Genomic DNA, 22,413 nt, shown 5'->3' on the forward strand with positions numbered 1-22,413 from the left:
CGTATGACTCAATTCCAATTCCTCCTGCCAATGTTGTCCGTTATCTTGGGCTTTATTTAGACAAAAGACTTCCTTGGAACCCGCAAACACGACTTAAACGGACTGAAGTTATCAGACGTTATCGACTTCTTAAAAGACTACTAGACCAACGTTCAAAACTTTCACTTAATAACAAACGACTGATTTACAATTCCATACTAAAACCCGCCTGGACGTATGGTATTGAACTGTAGGGTTCCACGAAACGCTCCAATCTTCAACGAATTCAATCTTTACATCAGAACTTGCACTCTCATTCCAATCCTCTTGTCATCCATTTATCATCTCGATCACCATGCAGATCATCCTTCCAGGCTATTAAACAGTGGCCTCGCGATTTCCTCTCTTCTGATGAGACCAGCTAATCCTGGAGACGACTTAGGGGAGTGTTATCACTAGGTAAATTCTCCCCTCAGTTAGTGAGTTTGTAGTGGTGTCAGTTATTGTCATTGTTACTAATAGCGTATCTAGCGCTGGTGTAACTAAACAAATGCATTTAAAAAAAAAATTGCATAATTCATTACCGTTTAATAATAATGTATGCTCGTAAAGAGAGCGGATGTTAGTCTAGTGTTATGAAACACGGCTTAATAAGTGAGAGATCCCCAGTTCGAATCCCACATATAGCTTACTTTTTATTTATTTAAAAAAAAAAAACTGTTAAAAGTAAAGGCTTTTACCCTCTTCCACGACTTCTAATTGGTAGTTCGACGTTATATATATCGAACAACTAATTTCCTGAATTCCTAATCGAAAAGTTTTCCAAAAAAAAGTTGGAATTTTCATCCCCCCAAAATTATTAGTAGTACATAATCATTAACAGACGTTTTACTGATTTGGTATTTCAAAGATAATTTCACTCGCTAACTAAAGAGCAAATCCATTTGCACCATTTCAATAATTTCAACCAATCAGGTGCCTATTACAGCTATAATTCAGCCCCCATGCTGAATATCCCTCATCATACTAACTTCATCAACTGAAACAGCTGATATTGATGTTAGGTTATTACTATCTAACTGGCTGTAATTTAGGGAGTAATTTATTAAACGGTTAATAGCAATATATTTTAATTTCTCAAAATATTAAATTTAAATGTTTTTGTGATCTTGTTTGCACGTTACCATTATTTTTTAAGGCTGGAAAAACCAAACTATTGGTATGCACAGCTACTGACGGCAATTTAAATACATTAAATATTGTACAATAAATAATTTCTACAATTAAAAGTTAAATTGGCTAAATTTAGATTGGCTAAATATGATCAGTTTAATAAATAATTTTTCATACTCCAATCGTTTGAATGTACCTGAAATTATCCAATTAAATATCATCGTGCAATAATGTTTGCCATATTTGCATTAGTCAATCGCATAGTACACTGCATGTTCTCTTGCAATTAAAAGGAAGTCGTTAACTCTACTCAAAATTGCCAAAAAACAAAAATTATCCGCACTTTGAGGCATTTCTGTTGATAATCCTATTGTTGCATTAGCCTATCAACATTTCCCATAAAAATGGTCAAAAAGTTTCTTACTTTTGGCTTGTGTCGCAATATTCGTGTGTAAAGTTTCACTTCTCGTACTAGTCACATTAATGACTATTTTATACGATGTAGATTAAGGTTATCTTAGGTAGTTTTATTAGAAAAACACGAGTGATTTGTGGTGAGATTTCATTAAAAGAAATCTAGCCTCACCATTATGGAATGGTCAGAGCTTTAACCAGAGCTTTAAATCATCTTGTCACAATCCTCTGTCTGTTGCTTGTGGTGCCTTGATTAGTGGAGAAGTATCAAGATTGTGCAGAGAAATGTGATTCGGTCTGCAGTGCTGCACGCATGTTTATATCCCCGACCGGTATCGGACGTTAAGCAACAGTAGTTCAAGAAAGTAACGAAAGTGAAGTCAAAATCTCAATATCAAACTGATTAATTCATCTCTGATTATGGATGAAGGTCCAAAACCGATCAGAAATACAATAAACATGCACACTGACGGATATTAACAAAGATATATGTTACAAATCTTCCTAAGCACTTTTTAAATGAAATTAATCCTTCCTTACATTGTTACTTGCTTTTAAATTATTTTATTTCCTACATTTCTGATAAATCTAGCTTTGGCTTTAGTTTAAAGAATCCCGAGAACACTGAATAAGCATTATGACAATTGCAAAGAGCACAAAAAAGCTTTTGAGTAATTAAAAATAGAAATATTTATTCTCTGGTAATGTCTATTTTAAAGCGATGAGAACCCAATTTATAACAAAACAGTCTCTGATTCAAGAACAAAGCAATAAGAAAATAAAAATGAAAGTCATTGAACATTAAATGCGATTAGTTATTAGATAAAAACAAAAGTAGGTAAATTTACAGAAGCAGAACATAATTGTGCGCAGCTGTTAAACCAAACAGATTTTTGTAAAAAGATTCTCAGCCTAAACATGTCAGCATTGTGTGTATTTAGGGCTGTTAATATATATTTCTTGGGACTGCACTATTTTTGATCTATCAGAATGATGTGAGATTCGACGGAGATGTGCAACTGCTGTAGGGATGGGTGATGTAAGAGCGCAATGTTTTGTTTATAACAGGGAGTCAGGATGTAATGTGTTACAGTCTTTTTATGTACGATAGAATCATTCAAACAGAATTGTAACATACAAAGAGGCCACAATAAAAACTTCGCACTATCTAAAAGTGTATAAACACAAATCTATAATCAAACTCATTCTTTCTTCATTGTTCACCAACCAATATGTTAACTTAAGTTGCAGTATTTTTTATGCACCATGATATGTAACTTGCATAGTAACCACACTCATGATTGGTACAATTGGTAACAGAAGAATGGGATAAAACTGCTATTTGATCACTGAGTTTCAAATAGATTGATTTTTGTTTTGATTGAACTGTTGCAAGCCCCATAAGCACCAGAAATGAAACGCAGAAAATGGAAGAAGAAATAATGGCCCATATTACAGAAAAAATTATTGATTGAACCACAAACTGTCGTCCATTTTTCACAATGCAAGTTCAAAAAGAAGTCGAAAAAATCGGAATTCTGGCTTAGATTTGCAGAAAAAACTGATTTTTAATCTTAAATATCCATTTAATGGAGCGGGGCTGGATGTTACAAACTGTGTCGTCCATTTTTCATAATGCAAGTTCAAAAAGAAGTCGAAAAAATCGAAATTCTGGCTTAGATTTGCAGAAGGAACTAATTTTTAATATCAAATATCCATTTAATGGAGCGGAGCTGGATGTTACAAACTGTGTCGTCCATTTTTCATAATGCAAGTTCAAAAAGCAGTAGAAAAAATCGAAATTCTGGCTTAGATTTGCAGAAGGAACTAATTTTTAATATCAAATATCCATTTAATGGAGCGGAGCTGGATGTTACAAACTGTGTCGTCCATTTTTCATAATGCAAGTTCAAAAAGCAGTAGAAAAAATCGAAATTCTGGCTTAGATTTGCAGAAAAAACGTGATTTAATGTTAAATATCCATTTAATGGGGCGGAGCTGGATGTTACAAACTGTGTCGTCCATTTTTCATAATGCAAGTTCAAAAAGCAGTCGAAAAAATCGAAATTCTGGCATAGATTTGCAGAAAAAACGTGATTTAATGTTAAATATCCATTTAATGGGGCGGAGCTGGATGTTGCAATCTGAGTAGTCCTTATTTCTAAGTATAAGTTGAAATAACAGTAGAAAAAGTCGGAATACTGGCCTAGATAGTCCGAAAACGTGATTTTTAATGTTAAACATCCATTTAATGGAGCGGAGCTGGATGTTACAATCTGGGTAGTCCTTATTTCTAAATATAAGTTGAAATAACAGCGGAAAAAGTAGTAATACTGGCCTAGATAGTCCGAAAAAACGTGATTTTTAATGTTAAATAATCGTTTGCAATAGTTGAGCTGAAATATATGAATGAAGAATGAAATAGACAATATCCAACAAGAAATGTATAGTAAATTAAGCGAGATTTGGCAGTGCTTAAAGCGCTGAATACAGGGTGTAGAGTGAAGTAGAGTGCACCATGGTACATATAACTTATTTCATAGGCTAGTAACGGGAAACTTTTAGAGGCCAAAGCACCAATTTATCAAAAAAAAAAAAACGTTTAAGTACATTTTCCCCTCGATAAGCGAAAAAATAAAGTTTCAATGAAGACTTTTCTGGAATTTAACTCAATTTGAAAGTAACTAATATCAAATTGTGGAGAAATAGTTTTCTAAAATTTGAGCACTCATACCACAAGTATCGAGACACAATAAATACACTCTTAAGTCCTATTTCTGCTTAATTCGTCAGTTTACTTCAGCAAGTATGTTGTGTATTAAATGCTAATGTGTTCCTTAGACAAAATCTGTTCCTTAGTTAATGTTCGCTTTCTTTTAGGATATTTAAAGTACAAATCTGTACAAAATTTCGATTCGAATGACACTTTATTCAAGAAAATCGGTTCACGTCTCGATAATTTGAAAGATTGTTATACTTCCTCTTAACAAGTGTAAGAGCAGATCGTCGCTTTAATGGTACATAGGGAAGCTTTAACTCTATCATCTTACCAAATTTCATCAAAATCGGGCCAAGTTTTACAGAGAAATTATAAATAATAATTTTGGAGGGGGACCTTACATAAAGGGGGCTAACTCCTCTCCCATTCGATGTACAGCGTCGAGACCCCCAAAAGGCACATCTACATAAAATTCCAAATCGAATGACACCTCATTCATGAAAATCGGTCCGCGCGTTTAGGCGCTACGTTGTTTACAAAAAAGGCAACAAGAACAACAACAACAACAACAACAACAACAACAAGAACAAGAACAAGAACATTTTTTGAAAAAGCCGTTTTTGCTCATTTTTGGCAAAATTTTTCTCGAAACCTATTAGATCTGGGTTGTTGCAAAAAAATTACAGTTATAAAGGAGGGTTTGCCCTTTATTTTAAAGAAATTTGGGAATTTTATCTTTTATAGAAAAAGAGAAAAAAATTGTCAAATTTGGGTGTTTTTCAACGTTACGCTTTTTCGTGCAGTTTTTGACGATCAACCCTTATACAACTGTCCTACCGGACAGTTTTAATCTTACTTTTTTAATGTGTTTCACAAAGTCGGCATTTCTCATTCCTATTTCTATGTAAAAGATTAAGTTGTGCATCCTGTGGTGATATCGCTATAGGAAAACCTAGAAAACTCTGAAAAATCAAGAGAGTTTAATTAAAATAACCTTAGCTATATTCTGTAGCCTATTTGAAAAGAAATAGAATAGAATGCCAAGCGAAAAATATTTGATGAATCCACTAGATGCGGAAACGGAAGAAGAAAAGATTTATCCCAGTGGACTGCCTTAGAGAGCAGTCCAGAATACCACTTGGAGCATAAACAGAAGAACTAACACAACTGGGAGGATGAGATATTTTTAATTAAAATGCCGCAGAGAGAGATCTATCTCTCTTTCCAGCCACTAGCTGGAGCCTCTCTCCAGTAGCGGGCACCACTTCTACAAGAACTTCCTCTGGTCAACAAAAATAACACTAATAATTCGCTTCCAATTTGGATATGCCTTACTGTGGAGGTAAGGGAGGCTGTGCCAAGAAGACAAGAAGAGAAAATTGACCAACTTTTTCGTTTTTTAATTTAAGAAGAAAAATAAAAAACGAAAACTCTTCAAGAACTAAGTTTTAAAAAATTTAATTATCTCGGTAGACCTGGAAAACTAAAAAAAAATAAAACAAAAAGGTTGGAAATATCAAAATATGAACCTCCTACTTTATTTGTTTTGAAAAGAGTAATTATTTGAAAGTTGTACAAAGTCAATCTGGAGATGGCCACTTCACTGGGCATCTCTCTTATCACAGAACATGCCGCAGTGCTCTCTCACTTCTTCGTTTCCTTGTTAACCATTTCTTTTCGTATATATTTACATGTTACAATATTTAGACGCCTTCTAAAGAACAGCATTCCTTGCTAAGCGATAAATGGTAGTCCAAAACGGCAAGTTCCAAAGCTTTCAAAAGCGCCACTAGCTGAGTGTATGATAAAGATTATATATCGTACTTCTGAGGTTCCCTGTTTAGACCAGTGGTTCCCAACCTCTTTTCATGACCAGGGACCATTTTAATATTTTTTGTTTGTTATCAGGGACCACAAGGTTCAGCATCACAATAAACTACTTTTAGATTTTAAAAATAAACTTCAATTAACATTGTGATTATGTTTTCAGTTATATTAATGTGCTTTTTGAGCTTGCATTTTCTTAAAAAGATCTGTAATCCTGGGATTGATGAGATTGTTTAAAGCTACACGCACATCATCATTTGCTTTTAGTCGGATCCTTGACTTGTTTTTAGGCGACGTCGCCGCACACGCGGCCGCCTGTCAAATAAATATATTATTATTTTAAAAATGTAAAGTGTTTCGCGGACCATATTTTAGTTCTTGCGGACCACAGGTTGGGAACCACTGATTTATGGAGTTGATGAAAGAAAATATTGTAGCTAGTATAATGGTAGGTATTTACAAGAATCAGGGCAAATTTTGAATACTTCAAATTTAATATTCCCTTTTAAGTGAAGGGATTTTTTAGCTTAGAAGTTGGATTTCCAACTGATGCCTTCGGATTTTCTTTTCCTACAGGCTTCTTCTAACTCACAGTCCGGTAATGGACAGATTTGTCTGCAATGAGAGTATATTGTCCGGAAACAGTAGAAAAAACGAGATCTGAAAAGTTCTATTGTGATGTACTGGGTTTGATTCCTGGTCTAGGCTTTGGATTTTATTTAATGCTTAATATGAGAACTATATTCCAGTCCGGTAGTTGTATAAGGATTGTTAAGTTTGTTTGCTAGTCGCTTCCGTCCACGATACCTGATTGGTAGTGAAGGGATAGAAGGCAACTTCTAAGCTACCTGATTGGTAGTGAAGGACGTAAAGCCTGAAAAATAATGGGCATACAAGGGAGAATTGGAGTAATAAAGTATTATTACTGTAAACTAACAAGCTAGCAGTTTATTATTTTATTATTTAGTATTTTAACAACAATCAAATGTAGGAGTAAATTTCCATATTTAATGAAATCCATTTAACCGAAAGTGGTAACTTTACTGAATATATTTTTCAGTTTTTTGATATTCTCTCAAAAAACAGAAGCAACAATTTAATTGAGTCATCCTAAAAAGTAGTTCACGAACATATACCTAAATATACAACTTTAAAACATTTTTCCCCGATGATTCGATTAACGATAACACTAAATTTCCCTCTTACGAGGAACTAATAATTAAGTAAAACTCCCAATTGTGAAAAAAAATTGCATTATAATCTCAAAAGTTGAAATAAAAGTAAACCATAGAAGGCTGTGCTTCTAACCACCTGTTATATACTATATATATATTTTTTTTTTTTTTTGGCGCATCAACAGCTGAGGTTATTAGCGCCCGGAGCTTTTTCCAGTGCACTGCCGGCCTCCAGACAGTGTTCTCTCGTTACAGACAACACTGTCCATCACCGGACAGTGAGCTGTAAGAAGCTCCTAGGAAGAGAAAATCTAAGGGTCAGCTGCTGGATTCGAACCCGGGACCTCCGCGTGGGAGTCCAGAATGCTAACCTCATAGCTAATCCCTTCCCTACCTGTTATATTGAGTAATATTTAGAAAACAGATTCTATTAAATTAGAAAGAGGGAATTTATTTTTTTTAAACTTTAATTGGAATGACAAAATAATAAACAAAAATAAAATAAATAGAAATCGAAAAAGCCATTTTTATTGCGTTCTTTAAATCACTCACAGAATAGCTAAAGCACATAATCTGAAGACTGCATATTGTGGCAGACAGTCAACGATAGAAGTAACGTGCTTAAATGTTGACAGATTTATTTTAATATATGGCTAACATTAATACATTCTTGGTATGCAAATTAGCTTCGTTTTCTGTCAAAATATTTTAGTTTCAAACTAAAAAGTATTGGACATAATCACCAGATGAATAGAAATTCCAACTAGTTTTAGTGCATTCTATTTCTAGTTAATAGTTTATTTCGAACAACTATTTCCGGCAGGTTAGCAAGCTGTGACTCCGACTGGTTTCAATGCACTCTGGGCATGGGCATTGTTCAATTTGAAGCAACAATTTTAAAGCTGTTCATGCTCTATTCAATAAGAAGTGTCTGAAAATTAAACTGTAATCTAAGCCCAACTAATTTTAATGTTAACTGAATCATTTCTTAGCGCGATTCTCAAAGTCGCCTAGAAATACAAGTATCAACTATCTTTAGCGTTGGTGAATCTTGGTTCACAGGAGTATTCTCGATGTATTCAAGCAATGTTCTACATACATTAACAGATATTGGAAATGTGTAGGGAATTGTTAGCAAAAAACAGCCTCAAGTTGGACGTATAACTTTGCCGTCAGCTTATGGTACGCTTCACAAGTTTCAAGAAATCGGTATCCTTATGGTGGTAACACTGCAAAACTTCCTTTATTTGATTGGCGAAACTCCAATTAGCGTTGTTTCCGTTTAAAAGTAGTTTATTATTTTATTTAAATAATGTTACACGTAACTGATGAATTAATTCCCTTTCAATTGCATTATAGTTAACCTAAACCATCTTGCAGTAAATTCATTAAATTTAGTACAAGACAATGCGCATAACAAAACAAAAAAAAATCCAAGATTAAATTATTTAAAGCAAAATGCAGACAGAAGAGAGGCTGAGCCCTAAATAGATTTATTAGTCATACGTCATTTGAGCCTTTCAAGACTACTAACAGCCTACAGCTTAGTGACATTTAGTTTTTTAGATGTATATTCGAGCTGTAAGCTAAAACATAAATGTCTACATAAATCTAAATAATTTAGAACGTTCTGAAAGATTGGTTGAAAATAACAGAAAACACTAAAAGACTCTTTTAAAGTTTGTACCACTTAAACGGGTCTCTTTTAAAACATGTAGACTTCTTTTTTTTCCCCATTGCTTTTGCGAGAAAGAATATTGATATCACACAAATTGATTTGTTTTAATAATTTCACGATAGATTTATGTAAAATATGACTTGAGTCTCAGTTTTCTTATTTCTCTGTTTACAGATAACACTGAGCAACACCGTAACAATAAGCTGTCAATTGGCTTCTGGGAAGAGAAAATCTAAGAACCGGCCGCTGGATTCAAATTCAGGATCGCCGCACGGGAATCCAGTGTACTAACGACTGAACTAATTTTTTTTTCCCCCTAAACGAATGTAGCAAATTTTATCAAGTTCATTTAGATTTCCAAAGGACAGACCAATCTCTGCTAAACAAACATGTGCACATAAAGGTCTTCTACAAAACACTATTGTAGTTAAAGCCCTGTGAATATATAGTATTTTGGTTTCATAACCACCTCAAAAATAAGCTTTTATTCAAGAATCGAGAAGGCGTTCATTTACACAATGCCTAACTCAATAAATATTGCTTATGTAAATTATGTCACCTAACTGATTTATACAATTTATATAAAATTTATAAACATTCATTTAAGTGGACATTTCTTTAACTGCGACTTCTTCACCTGGACTGTAGATATAATTATATCGGTGCAATATGTTATTAAATATAATGCAGCTACATATGCACAACTTATTAATAACTTTAAATCTAACTATTGTAGGTAATGAATCCGTTTGTTCACACATTAGAGCAGTGCTTCCCAACCAATGTGCCTCGGTTACGGTAGAAGTGTGCCGTGGCAAAAAAATACAAAAAATTATAATGGCGTTGCATTAAAATTAATTATAAGTTAAAATAGTATAACCTCAAATTCCTATAATGAAATAAAACATAAAATAATGCGGAAATACCATGAGTTTCTACACAAAACAAACATCACTTCTCAGTTCTGCCTGGCGGTGGCGCTCCATAAACACAAAAATAGGCTAGTCAAATATAAAAATTAAAGCAATGCAGTTTAGTCATTATCTAGCTTGACCACTGGAAGACTGGAGTTAACTTGCTTCAAGAGGATTCAAGATAGAGATTTAGCAAAATATGTCACAGCTTTCGTTCTTCTTTATTGACTGTTTAGTTTTTGTAACTTTAATCTCATTTAGAGGTGCTTTTAATCACTTTCTTTTAGTTACGGATTTACAATTTTACATGAATTACAGACGCTTCTTGACATCAGTAATGGGCATTAAAATAAAGAATTGCTTTGTATTCACTGCTACTGTATACATGTACGATAGTTAATTGTACTGACAGAGAACGGTAATTATTGGGTTTGTTATTAATGTTACAGCCTGCCACGAAAACTTGTATTTTTGTAGGATTGTAATAGTGTTGTTATTACAGCACTAGTTGAGCATAATACGTCATTCTAAAATGAAATGGGAGCATTTCAGTTCCGGTATGCCGTTTACTGTTTGGTATCTGACTAATCTGCCATGGACCAGAAAAAGGTTGGGAAGCACTGCATTAGAATAACACAATCAAGATTGGAACTGAACGTCAAGTTCCCTTATTTCGCAATATCCTCTATCACTTCTTCTGTTTTAGAATTGAAGGGATGCCTCCGGATATCTCCATAAATCATTTCCTAGAAAAAACTACAGACATTCGTGTATAAAATAACGAAGAAAATTTAACAATAACTAAGTGAAAATGATGCTTGGCAAAATCCAGGAAAAGAGCATAATGAGACGGTACCATTCCTGGCCCAGGAGCGTTCCCATTGTATCTTCGAAGGACCTAAGCAATTTACAATATAGCAAACCAAGGGCACACGGAGGTGGGTTTAAACCTACTACTGAGCCAAAAAAAGTTTATTGTAAGCTAATCGTGTAAGTTTACTATGGCTTCAAGAATAGTCGGAGGGAGCATCGCCCTGGTCTCTGACCAAGGGTAGTCTGTGAAGATTAAGACAGTATGAAGAAGAAGGAGTAAGGGTACTACACGTATTGTGTATTGTTACAAGGGCGTGTATGCAGTTGAATTCGGCTCTTTTGAGAAGAAAACATGGTATCTTCAAACTTTAATTAGAAGCCCCACTAAAGACTCTTCAGTGTTACAAACAAACAGGACTGGGAAGGTTCTCTGACTAGAGTTCCACTACAGAACTCCTTATCGCGGTCATATAGAGTAAAGGCCATTTTTTCTGCAGTTTAATCTAAACTTAATCCCAATTTTAGATTAAAGAACTGTGTTTAGAATGCAGGCAACTGATGTATTCTACACAGATGAATGGAAGTTAAACCATCTGATCTGTCCTGGGGATCACCAGGGGCTCGGTTCGTGCGATTCTCAGAGATTGGATCTGGAGGGAGCACAGAAAAGTACTGGTTGATGTGTCCTGGGGTTAAACACATCAAGACTATGATGCCTTGGCTGTGTAAACAAAGAGCCAAAGAGACCCTGTGCTTGGGTAGAAATCAGATTACTCTGATTACAGGCCTATTCACAGGGGCACGGTAGATTCAGGAAGCATCTGCGCAAGATGAGGCTTTATTAGCTCGGAACCGTTGTGCAGATTATGTCAGGGAGAGGAGGAAACGGCCTCTCACCGGTTGTTCGATTATGTTGCAATCGAGCGTTTGCGCTATGAAACCTTTGGAACGTTGAGGCCGAAGGAGATAGTAGCGCAAAAAGAACTAGTAGGGAAAGTCCTCAACCTCTTTAGGAGGGAAGGGTTCGCTTACTAGAACTATGAAGAGGGCTGGCACAATAAGTCTTCTGTGGCTGCGGTGCCATGGGGCATAGGTCCCGTCCCATCTAATATTCTAATTCTAATCCATCTGATCACATCTTAGAACAAGAACTTCCTCCATAATGTACGCACTATACTTCACAATGATATTTTTTGTAGCAAAAAAATGGTAAAACTTGGGGAGAGTGCTGGTGTAGAGGTTATGAAGTGTAGATCTGTAAGTCGGAGATGCCTAGTTCGAATACTGCGAGTAGCTACTTTTTATTAGATAGAAAAAAAAGTTAACAGTAAAGTAAGTTCCTTCCGTTTCCCCGTCCACAAAACCTAATTGGTACTTAGTAGACGTTAAGCATGAAAGAATAGGCGATTACTTTCAGGCGGGCTTGACGTCCAACTACCAATTAGGTGTCGTGGACGGAGGCGATTAGCAAATATGCTGTACTGTAAATTTCTTTTATTAACTATTAAATAAAATCCAAGGCCTAAGACCGGGAATCGAACCCAGAACCACAATGCATATTAGCTTTGCAGGTCTCGCCTCTTAACCGCTCGGCTTCCGTGGCGTCTTAGACGATTACTTTAGTTACTCTTATTTGAAAAAGTAATTATTTTCCATAGGTTTTTGTTGAGAAGGATTAAACCACCTAAATCGCCCCTTGGTGCGCCTAAGGCAATGACATCATAAACAAATACACCCAGAAAAATATTTAAATGAGAGAAAAACAAACAATATTTACATGAAAAGAAACGGAAGGAAAGCTAAATTAAGTGTATATGGTGTACATGTATATTTGTGCATGGAGACGGTTCTCAAGTTTGCCATGGTAACGCACCAACTGTATAAGCTCATCATCAACTTTTTACTTCCTTCACTTTGTGCGAGTGCGCTTTCTAGTGAAGACGAAGAAGGGGGAGAAAAAGCGCCCAAAGCGATGGGTCCTAAAAACATCAACTTTGAAAACCATCACTCTTTTAATATAGGATATGATGAAATATTACCCTAGCATGTGTGTGTTGCCATCAAGCCGTTCGGTATTGCCTGCTTAGCGCCAACTTTTTGTCAACCATCTCGTATAATGTATATAAAACAAGTGGGGAAAAAAAAATGGCATCATGCAAGCTGTGGCTTATACTTTATTAGAAAGAGCCTCTTTTGTTAACTTTATCTTTTTTAATTTCTTTGGTTATTATTTTGTCTAAACATAATTTTTGTTTTTAAATAAAAGTAGGGGGTTTAAGAAGTTAAAAAGAATAATACCTTTTACGGTTTTCGCTAAACAATGGGCCCATTATTATTAATTAACTCAAGGCGCGTCAAAACCTGAGGTTATTAGCACCCGAAGCTTTTTTCATTGCACTGCCTATATCCGGACAGTGTTCTCTTGTTACAGACAACACTGTCCATTACCGGTCAATGAGCTCCTAGAAAAAGAATATCTAACTGCCGGATTACGAATCCGGGTTCTCCGCGTTGGAAGTCTATATAAGAAAGAACATAGATCTCCAAGCTGAGATCGCTGGTTCGAAACCCAGCTCTAGCCTGTAGATTTTCTCTTCCTAAATGGTTCTTACGGCCCAGTCAGTGATAGACAGTACTTTTGTAACGAGAGATCACTGTCTGTGATGCCTTTTTCTTTTATTTTTTTTAATCTTTCATTGGAATTTACCACTGCAACAGTTGTTGCAACAAGCAAATATGGTAAAAGAAAAAAGAAATAGAAGAAAATCATGAGTGGAGAAGGCACCCAGTGGTGTCACTCCAGTAACGTGCTTTGCTCTCACGATAAGAGAAGATCACTAGGCCATCTTCTCTTCAATCTCCTTAGAGGATTACCTGGTAATGTGGAGGAAGATAGGTGTTCTATGAGAGGGTTAGGATGAGCTGCTGTAGAGGAATGAAATTTGAAGAATCTAGTGTTAGCAAGATCTGTAATGAAAGGGATTTTGAGGTCATTATGGATAGTGAGGTTAGATACATAGAACGGAGCGTTAAGAAGTTTTCGAAGTATTTTTGACTGTAATGCCTGGAGGCGTAGTGAGTTGGTACGTTTAGTCGATCCCCTTACTTCGATGCCGTATGACCAAATAGGTCGCAGTAAGTGTAGATATAAGAGTCTTTTGTTATGTAGGATAAGTTTGAACGTTTGTCAAGTAGTCTGGCGAGAAGTTTGTAGCGCTGCGTTAGTTTCTTGTCTTTTCAGTCTAGTATGGGGATTCCATGTCAACCGTTTGTCTAGGTGCAGTCCAAGGTAGCGTACTTTGTCCACAGTTAGTATAGGAGTTTGGTTCAAGATGATAGGAGGTAGGATTTCCCGTCTGAGAGTAAATACTATAAACTTAGACTTCTTAACTTTGATTTAGTTTTGACTCTCCATTTAAAAAGCCAGTCCTGTAAGTGGGTGATATGTGTTTGTAGAGCTCGTGTAGCGATAAGAGAGAATCGGAATGAGGAGATAAGGTTGCAGTATCGTCAGCAAAGGTGGTGAGGATAGTATTTGGATGTTGAGGTATGTCTGCTGCATATAAGGAGTAAAGAAGAGGACCTAGGACACTGCCCTGAGGAACACCAGCTCTGGCTAGATGGATATCAGAGTCTGCTGCTCCACAGTTCACTCTGAAATATCGATCTTTTAGGTAGGATTTGAGGGAGATTCTTCCTCATACTTACTACTGTGATGCCTTAAATAATAATAAATACAAAAATTAGATATCCCCAGATCTGAAATCTAAGAGTAATCAAACGTACTGATCTATTATCACGTCGATGAAACTAATTTCACGTAAAAATGATGGCTTTTCGCCCAACAACTCACAATTTGGTGCCATGGACGGTGGCGATTAGCAAACATACATTACTTTACTACAAAGTTCACGTATTAAACATCAAAAAAAAATCTAAGGCCCAGAACGGGAATCGAACCCACTAAACCAGCAATACCATCTTAGCTTTGCGGGCCTCACCTCTAACCGCTCGGCTATCGTGGCGCCTCTTTATTGTAACAAACATTATAATGAAATAATTTAAATGTATCTCAGCAATTTTAAATCATTTCATACTGCTTCACGCTATATTACAGCGCGATAATCGATACTTGTCAAAGTAATTCCGCTAGTCAGTTGATGTTATAGATTCTAAATAGCTTCTCTTATAAGAAAACCAAGCAACCTTTAATGAAAATTCCAAGTCGAATGAGAACGTTAAGAACTACAATACGAGAATGAGTTTTGAATCGCATTGGAATTTGATTTGTTGGACGCAGTGTTTGATAACTCGTCTTTCTTTATTTGCTACAGAATTTTGTCTATTCAGTCAATTCAATTTCTACATACTTTTTACAAACATAATTTTTATTGAAAATGAAAAGCTGCTAAAACCTGAAGGTTCTTTAAAAAAAAAAAAATCTTTGTTTAAAAATTGACAATAAAGATAACTAGAAATGAAGTAAAATTCGATGAAATTTGAACAAAAGCAATCTAAATAACAAGTAAATACTTCTATTCAATATAAAAAGAAAAACAATAACCAAGTAAAAACAATACATTTTTTAAAAAGGGAAAATCTGTTTGTTTCGTGATTTCAATGACCTGTTGACAGATATAGAATGTACTCTAGGTGTGTTTACCAGTAACTTGTTCGTTCTAGAGTTTCACAAAACGACCAAACGAACGAACGAACACACCAAGTATCCACATAAATCACAGAATAGAATGTCAGTGTCGACATTGCTACATACTTCGCACGAGTATCAGCTTGCTTGTCGCCATATTAATGTTCTGATATCATTAATATCAAATTTCATTAACAAACCAGACACTTGTTTGCTTTGTGTAAATTTATATGTACTTACCTATATAACATATATGGTATGTGGTATTTAAATTATTTTCTAAATAGCTGACGTCAAATAAAAAGAAAAAAATTGGATGAAGTATTCATTTTAGTTTTAATACATTCAAAATATTAATTAAATACAGTAAGTGGTAAGTCCAAAGATGAGTGCTCTATAATATTTTTAAATGTTATATGATCCACATAAAAATAATTCAGTTTTTATCTCTCTAACAAAAACTTACTGCTTAAAAAGTTAAGTATAATGGTTGATTAAATGCTAAAAGGTACACAAATCAGCAAGTACCCAACATTTCATTAATACTTCATTGATATAATTTAAGTAATTTTGCTGCATTCATATCATTTGAGTCATTTTAATGTATTAACTTGTCATTAATATTTTTTTAGATTTTTTGAGATGCCACAGATCCTAAAACATTGCTAATTATATCAGTTATAGTGCTAACTATACTCTACAATTCGGTAAGGATTTCATGAAAATCTCAAAGATACGAAGAAAGATACAAAGGTTCGAAATTGAAATTTAAACGTATTTGAAAAACCTTCAAAATTTAAGCTTCTATATCTCGTTAACAATTTTAACTAGAACATAGCCATTTACACCAGTTATAGACCAAACTATTCTTTACAATTCGATAAAGAATTCACTTAAATCTGAACAACAAGAAGAGAAGTTATAAAGGTTTGAAATTTGAACGAATTCAAAAATCTCCAGAATTTAACCTTCAGTATCTCATAAACTATTATCACTAAAACATTACTAATTATACCAGTTATAGTGCTAAGTTTTCCCTTCAAATCGGTAAAGATATCATGGAAATCTGAAAAATACGAAGAGAGATACTGTAAAGTTTTTCTTGTCTTTTTACTAAGAAAGAACTTTACTTACACAACTAGTGCCTGCCACTAGTTACTTTAAATAATATGTGGGTTTGATTAAATAATAAAACTCGCTAAATTTGTAACTAATAACCTGATTTATGTACACATTAACATTAACATTTACTAACAACTAACACTATTCATTACAGTTACCATTTACCACAGTCCCAACAGTTTACTGTTACTTACTCACTACGTAACGCCACAAAACTGTTCCACGACTGACCCCTGGTCCGCACTGCACCGAATTGCACTAGTCTCAGCTGCACTAACACAGCTCTACTCATCAACTGACTAATTGCCCAACTAGCTACCACTGAAGCACTCCACAACACTGACTCTCTCTAACTATGTCTCAACACTGACTCTCCAAGACTAACTCCAAAACTCACTGACTGTACAACTACAAGACTGTAAAACTCTTAGAACTCGATTAAAAACTGATTAACAACTCGTTAAGAACTCCTTTTAACTGCGGGGGCCCCTCCAACTGGGACTGCCCTCCTCCAACTCTCTGAGCATAAGTTTCCACGCCCTCCTGTCGTTCATTGGCTGGAGAAAACATACTGCCACCACCTCAGCTGGGGCCGCCCTCCTCCTACTCTCTGTCTCGCTCCTACCTGTCAATCACTGGCTGGGAAAACACTTATGCCACCACCCCAACTGAGGTCTTTCTCTTAGCTGGCTTTTACACAGGTCACTAACTCCTTGAACAATCTAGCCCTTTCCTTTCTAGTTCAGGTAAAGACCGGCCCTTTTGTCTACACAGTGGTGGCCTGATACCGACTTTGGTCGCTTAACCCCTAGAACAATCTAGGCCTTTCTTCTCTGCCACAGGTAGATACCGCCCTTTTGTTTATGCAGTGGCGGCCTGTTACTGACTTTGATCGCTCAACCCCTAGAACAATCTAGGCCTTTCTTCTATGCCCAGGTCAACTTCGTTACAATACTAAGGTTTGAAATTTGAAAAAAAAAATCGAAATTGAAATTTCAACGTATTTGAAAACCTTCAAAATTTAACCTTTTATATCTTATTAACTATTATAACTAGAACATTGCAATTTACACCAGTTATAACCAAACGTTTCTTTTCAATTCGATAAATAATTCACTTAAATCTGAACCATATTAGCAGAGATACGAAGGTTTGAAATTTGAAGGTATTTGAAAACCTCCAATAGAGCTGTAATTTAGCGATTCTTAAATATTAAATGATTAATACTTTGATACCTCCTATTACAATCAATCTACAATAAGTTAAATGGGTACTACACTTTGCTGAGCAAACATTTTGTAGATGAAAATGGCCAGCATAAGGATCTGTGACATCTAATAAATTCTAAAAAATTTTAATGAAAATTACTTAAATGACATGAATTGTTTTAAAATTTGAGTAAAAACATGGTTTTTTCGAAGGTTTCTAAATGGATGAGATTACAAGCTGAAACATGAATGATTCTTTCATTTTTTTCTAAATATCACCAAAAATATATTCTAAATTCTATGGAAAATAGATCAACTTCTTTACAAAAACAACTGTGTCAGTCTGGTGCTAAAATGAATGTAACTGAGATCTAATAGGAAAGGAAACGAATGACATTTTCATTTATGTTAATTAAGGATACGTCACAGCAATAACGAGAACAATTGTCTTCAAGTTGATCAGTTTGGTCACGGAGAGCATAGTTGATCACAGTAATTATTAATTTAAAATTCTTCATTTAACTCCTTTCTCTTAAATTACAATAACCAACCACTTGTTATGTAACTATTTTATAATGCTTTATGTTTCAATACACTGTATAATAAATACAAGTATAAATAAAATAAGACGATCAAATAAACAGGTAAGAGTTATAACAAGAGATTTAATTAGCACGGACAAAAGTTGACATCGTGTCAATTATGTCTTCGGTAATAACAGCAACTGTAACGTTATGTATACAAGATAATATCTTTGTTTTCTTAATGCATAAATAGACTGTTAACAGAATTATATAATTTGCATATCACAAACCGGTTTACAATTATGTGGCCAGTGAAAGAAACACACTGTACTTGTACATAATATATACAATTTGACATTTAAAACTGTTTATTTCAATAAAAAAAACTTTCAATAATGTTCGTTAGTTGTTTCAGGTGTAAATATGATAGTAGATTCAACGAAATTATGTTTATTTCGAGCTGTGGAATTTGCTAATCGAAATAGGAACACAAAGCCGTTACTCCTGCTCTACATAAAGTAAACGTTGGTATTGTAATCGTGCAGATTTTCGATTTTAAGATCCGAAATATCGATTACTTTACCTTGTGTAAAATAAGTTGTTTTTACAAATTTGTCATGAACTCAAAGAAATGCCAGCATGCCACGTTTACTCTCCGGCGAGGCTCCTGTCCACCTGTCCTCTTTAACAGCAATCTTCTTCCTTGTACAGATCTGGGTGCGCTACCTTGGGCTCTACATAGACATAAGACTCACGTGGGACCCACACACTAGACTTGAAAGACAAGCAATGACAAAATGTGCGAAACTGCTTTACAGACTATTTGGACGACGCTCTAAATTGCTCATAGAACTCAAACGCTTAATATTACAATACTATCCTCAAACCTATGTGGACCTACGGACTAAAGCTGTGGGGTTCAGCCAAACCTACAAACGTACGGACTGTACAAGGATCGTTTGAAAAGTCCATGCAAAAATAAAAACTACTTAATTTTTTAGGGTAAACCTTTTTTATTTTTCAACATAGTCTCCTTTTAGGCTTATACACTTTGTCCAACGCTGCTCTAGTTTGTTGATCCCTTCCGAATAATAGGATTTGTCCAAGTCTGAAAAATAGCCATTCGTTTCTGCAATCACCTACTCGTTTGAATAAAATCTTTTTCCCGCCAGCCATTTCTTCATATTGGGGAACAAATAGTAGTCCGAGGGAGCCAAGTCTGGAGAATAGGGGGGATGTGAAACGAGTTGGAACCCTATTTCCATTAATTTTGCGACCACAACTGCTGAGGTGTGAGCTGGTGCGTTGTCGTGATGGAAAAGGACTTTTTTGTGGGCCAATCGTGGGCGTTTTTCTTGCAGCTCGGTTTTCAAACGGTCCAATAACGATGAATAATATGCACCTGTAATAGTTTTACCCTTTTCCAGATAGTCGATGAGGATTATTCCTTGCGAATCCCAAAAGACAGTCGCCATAATCTTTCCGGCCGAAGGAACGGTCTTCGCCTTTTTTGGCGCAGATTCCCCCTTGGTAACCCATTGTTTAGATTGTTCTTTGGTCTCAGGAGTGTAGTGATGTATCCATGTTTCATCCACAGTGACGAAACGACGCTTAAAGTCCTGTGGATTCTTCTGGAACAGCTGCAAACCGTCCTTGCAACACTTCACACGATTTCGTTTTTGGTCATCCGCACCCATCTTGCGGATAGCTTTGTCATGTCCAAATGTTGATGCAAAATATTATGTACCAGTTCATTCGAGATGCCCACAGCACTAGCAATCTCACGCACCTTCACTCTTCAGTCATCCATCACCATATCATGGATTTTATCAATGATTTCTGGAGTAGTAACCTCAACAGGGCGTCCAGAACGTTCAGCGTCACTTGTGCCCATATGGCCACTCCGAAAATTTTGAAACCACTTATAAACTGTTCTAATCGAAGGTGCAGAGTCACCATAATGTTTATCAAGCTTCTCTTTAGTCTCCTGAGGCGTTTTGCCTTTCATAAAGTAGTGTTTAATCAACACACGAAATTCTTTTTCGTCCATTTTTTGAAAATCACTCGACTTCCTCGATTCAAACGAATGCCAAACACAAAGAAATAGACCGATCTGGCTGAAACTTGGTGTGTGTTCTTCCAAGAGATGCTACTAACTAAACATAACCTCGATACGCGCCAGTTGGTGGTATCTCTCTGACTTTGCACGGATTTTTCAAACGACCCTCGTAAATATCGAAAATTCCATACTGCTCTCTCTACTTGCTCAAATCCTCTTGTACAGTCTCTCGCCTCCTCTGACATCCCTAAAAATCCTACTCGCCGACTGAATCGCCAGTGGCCCCGCGACTTCCTTACTGTCTGAAGAACTAAACGCCATTACTCTCCTATCTCTCCTCTCACCTCCTCATATTCCCCTCTCTCCTATAGAGAGTGCTACCGCTGGGTAGCTTCTCTCCTCCTGCTCTTCCCGCTCCAGTCATTCACCTCCTATTTACTTATTGTATATATTTATACAGATTGTAAATTACAAAATAAATTTAAAAAAAAAAAAAAAAATTGTCTATGACCGCTATACTTTTTGTGTGAATAACGTAACGTTTCAGATAATAAATACTAAAAATTCAGATTGTTTTCACACACACAAAAAACTTCAATCGTTGGTTATCTCAATTAAGCGTTGAAATTATGTCCTGCAAAAATAAATGAAAAACTGTAATACTGGGATGACAAAGCTCACAGTGAACTCAGATATAGTATACGAGTAGTATATTCACAAAATAGGAACAAAAATCATTTATTAGCATTCTTGTAGAAGACCCACTCCTGTGGTCTCATGTAACTGGAACAATATTGTCAAAAACATTGGCCAGTTGGTATAAAATGACATGTAATTAATACCGCAGCTATTACTCTTCTGACAATTCGCAAAACTAATAAAACCTGAACAACACTGTTAATTAGAATACCTGCTTGTTATTGACTCCATCTACAATTAAAAAAACATAAATAACGAAAAAGTTGAAACTAAAATTGTAAATAATAAAGTTCAAATATAATTTTCTTTTACAATGTCAATAAATGTTAAAAAAAACTCACGATTTTTGTTAAGAACCTACTATATTATTACCCATGAACCTTTCAGTCTAAAAAATTTGGAGTAAACGCTGAAAAATATCAGTTTTTAAGGTTTTTTTTCTCTCTCCCTCTTTGTTATTGGCCTCTTGAGCTAGCAAATCAGCCATTTACATTCTTCTTTGGAAGCTTCTTTAGTATGAGGTCTGTAAATTAAGTAATGAGACTGATTTTTTTAAATTTGTTTATTCAAAAAGAATTACAAGAGGTGATTTTTCCAACTTCGGGAAGAGAAAAAAGTCACAAGGACTCAAGTTAGACGAATAAGGAGGCTGAGGAGCCACAGGAATGTTTTTACTGGCCAAAAACTCTGGTTTATTGAAATTACTGTTGTGACAAGGAGCATTATCGTGTTGCAACACCCACTTGTTCTTGATGTTTGGTCTCACCACGAATGACCCTTTTTCAAAGTTTTTTCAAGAACCTCCCGGTAAAATTGTTGATTGACCGTTTGTGACCTTGAGGTAGAAACTCTTTGTGGACGATTCCGTGGATATCGAAAAAAACAAATCAGCATGCATTTGATGCTTCGACTTCGGCCATCCTTGGCCATTTTTTAAAACACAACCTTTCAATGATAAAAGCGTGAAGCTAACAATTTGCTTCTGATTGCCCAAGGGTTGTTGCTTGGCCTCTGCTAGGAGCGCATTAGTCGGCGTAGAAGTCAGGGCACCCAGGCTTGCTCTTAAGGCTTTGTATTAAATTGTTCTAAAAGGGTGTCTGGAGGCTTGTCTGTGAATGGTCAAAAACAAAACGCGGAAAAATTTAAATTTCATATTTGGTGCCACTTAATGAGTCCAAATGTATTCCAGTTCTTTAAGATTTTCTTAAAATGGCCGCTAACATTTTACCGGGAAAATTTCGAAAAAAAGCACTTTTAAGAGAGAATGGTGGTCGTTTTCTTCTAAAGTCTCATTTTAATATAATTTGATTACTTTGATATTGTATATGAAAATCAAATATTCACTCAAAATTTCTGATTAGCAGATACTTGGCTGAATAGAAGTGCCTCTTTCCTTAAAAAACTATTTTTTAGTTTTGATTATTGTTTTAAAAATGGTTATTTTACAATAAAAAGAATATG

The 22,413-nt window shown here is 35.4% G+C and overlaps 1 protein-coding gene across 17 annotated transcripts in view; it reads right to left on the bottom strand.

Annotated features, from left to right (window-relative positions):
• The window catches only part of LOC141458826 (uncharacterized), a 559,501-nt gene that overhangs the window by 489,686 nt on the left and 47,402 nt on the right, over positions 1 to 22,413 (bottom strand). The window lies entirely within an intron of this gene.

Source organism: Rhodnius prolixus, unplaced genomic scaffold (genome assembly GCF_049639745.1).
Source record: "Rhodnius prolixus isolate KJV_2025 unplaced genomic scaffold, Rpr scaffold_5, whole genome shotgun sequence".
Lineage (NCBI taxonomy): Eukaryota > Metazoa > Arthropoda > Insecta > Hemiptera > Reduviidae > Rhodnius > Rhodnius prolixus.